General features: G+C 46.1%; 1 non-coding gene across 1 annotated transcript; it reads left to right on the top strand.

Moving 5' to 3' along the window:
* Positions 1–1237: 1237 nt before the first annotated feature.
* Positions 1238–1309, top strand: TRNAM-CAU (transfer RNA methionine (anticodon CAU)). The gene has a single exon. It is a non-coding gene; the product is annotated as a tRNA-Met (tRNA).
* Positions 1310–2672: the final 1363 nt, after the last annotated feature.

Genomic DNA, 2672 nt, shown 5'->3' with positions numbered 1-2672 from the left:
TTAGTGCAACTAAATCAGGTGTGATGATTTTTAACGATACAACTGATCAGGTGCTTACAATACAAGGCCACGAAATACCCAAAGTGGCCGAATACAAATACCTCGGGATATGGCTAAACGAAGGGCAGATATACACGGAAAAGCATGAACAGGCTCTTAGGGCAAAAGGACGAAGAGACGCCGGGATAATGAAACATAGGGCATTATGGGGGTACAACAATATGAAGTACTAAGAGGTATTTGGAAAGGAATAATGGTGCCGGGACTTACTTTCGGCAATGCGGTTCTGTGCTTAAGGGCAGAAGTTCAGTCGAGATTAGACGTAAATCAGAGAGCTGTTGGAAGATTAACACTAGGTGCCCACGGCAAAACCACAAACGAGGCAGTACAAGGGGATATGGGCTGGGCATCGTTTGAGGCACGGGAAGCTAAGAGTAAAATACTATATGAAGAACGCCTGAGGAAATTGGACGATAACAGATGGGCAGCTAAGGTATTTAAATATTTATACAGAAAGAACGTTGACTCACAGTGGCGGAAAAGAACTAGAAAACTAACCAGTAAGTATGCCGGTCATGAGGACGGAGAAAGAAAGAGCATTAAACGACAGGTTAAAAACGCGGAAGTCAAAAATTGGATGAATTCAATGGAAAAGAAACATAGTGTAGAACTATATCGATTCTGGAAAAGGCAGATCAGGAAAGAATTTTTCTATGATAACTCAAGAGGCAGTGCCCTACTTTTTGAAGCTAGATCAGGGTGTCTTAGAACGCGCAGCTACAAAAAGAAATTTAACGAAGAAGATGACACATGTGCAGTGTGTGGTAGATCTGTGGAAACAATTGAACACCTCATAATCAAATGTGATGGTATCTATCCGGATGTCGATGCAGGCACAGTCACTCTTTCTGAGGCCCTAGGGTTTAAAGATAACAATGGTCATGTAAATAAATCTGCAGTGGAAGTCAGCAAAAAGCGATTGGAGGATTGGTGGTTGAAAAGCAGAGATGTGGCATAAGGTTAGAATAGTAGGAAACCGTAGGCAAAGTTGATGGAGAATCTTAATGAGAATTGCCAACACAGTAAACAAAAAAAATAATAAATAAAGAAAAGCTGAGCATGGTGGCAATTGCCACCACCCCGTTTCAAAGGGGGCGCTCCTATCCATCCATCCATCCATCCAAGGTTAGGTTATTTGTAAACATAAATACCCCCGAAAGCAGAAGGTTTGACAGCCGTCGCCGTAGCTCAGAGGTAGAGCACCGGACGCATAATTCGGAGGTCGTGGGTTCGGATCCCACCGGCGGCATGTGGTTGTTTTTTCTTCTGCTTTTCTAATTAATTACCTTTAAGCGACAGTAATATTCTTACTTGATCAACACCACAAAAAATAGATTAAAAAAAATCCCCTGTGCTCCTTGGTTTCTGTGGCGGTTGGCTTCTCTCATATTTATAACGAGCCCCTCATTTCCCTTCCCTTGTTTACGTTGACTGATGTTTTGTACTACGGCCCTTGGGGTTCATCAAGTTGCTGATTGCAACTTTTAGCCCAGGCGACCTTCAGTCGACTGTACCCACTCTGAAAATAAACGATTTGAATTGAAATGACGTCATTATGCGCCCGACACACGGTGCTGTGCGCTGCGGAGATGCTTGAAGGCCGTCGTGATTTTAAGCTCAGATTGCGTCTCTATTTGAAGCGCTAGCCCAAAATGATTTCGCGTGATTTACATCCAAGTTTCACGCCATCAACCACCTTTTACCTCACTGTATTCTCGGTGCATGGGCGTTTGACGTCGCAAAACGACTCAGGCTATGAGGGACGCCGCAGTGAAAGGCACAGGAAAGTTCGACCACCGGGGGTTCTTTGACATGCACTGACATCGCACAGTATACGTGCCTCTAGAATTTCGCCTCCATCGAAATTCGACCACCGCGGCCGGGATCGAACCCGCGTCTTTCGGGTCTGCAGCCGAGCGCCAACGTCGAATTCTAGACCTATGCAGCTGCCCTTTAAGGTAAGGAGACGACTGGCACCTATTTGCAGACGTCGCCTGCGGGAAACGGCAAACTCAGGCTTGTGCTATATCCGTTTCCAGTACCAAAGCAGTGAAAGGTGCAGTGAAGGATATTCGAGGGGGACACTTTATAATGACAACTTGCAGGTCCATCTTTGGCAGCAACGGAATCCTAGTAGGTATGGGTTCTCAGCTGCCGTCATGACCGACGTTTTCCCGCGCAAAGCTAACACCACGAGTAGTTAGTTGGCAAACTAGGTAACCACCTGGTGGCAGTGAGGAAGACAGCGAAAAGTTTTTCTAAAAGAAAACTTTTTTGGGCTGACCTGCGTCCACAATGACTCGTCGGCGGCGACAGCAACAAGCGGTGGTCGTCGAACGGAAGGCCCACCGCTCTCGGCCGTGCTCGGTTTGAAGCGAACTTTCGAGGTACGGCGTGCAAAGTTAGCACGACATTCTGGAAGAACGTGTTGTCGGCTCCTCTTGGATGCGATCAGTCCATATAATTCTGGTTGCGTCATGCATCACAACAGCCATAAAACCATATGCTGGTAGCTTTGAAGATTGAGCAAACAAAGTACAAAGATTCGCGGCATTACTCGCCTCTCAAAGAAGCATGGACCCGATGCTTTAGCACAAATAAGGTGACAAGGA

Source organism: Amblyomma mixtum, chromosome 10 (assembly GCF_055824585.1).
Source record: "Amblyomma mixtum isolate Tamu chromosome 10, ASM5582458v1, whole genome shotgun sequence".
Taxonomy (NCBI): Eukaryota; Metazoa; Arthropoda; class Arachnida; order Ixodida; family Ixodidae; genus Amblyomma; species Amblyomma mixtum.
This window is presented reverse-complemented; position numbering and strand designations above follow the sequence as displayed.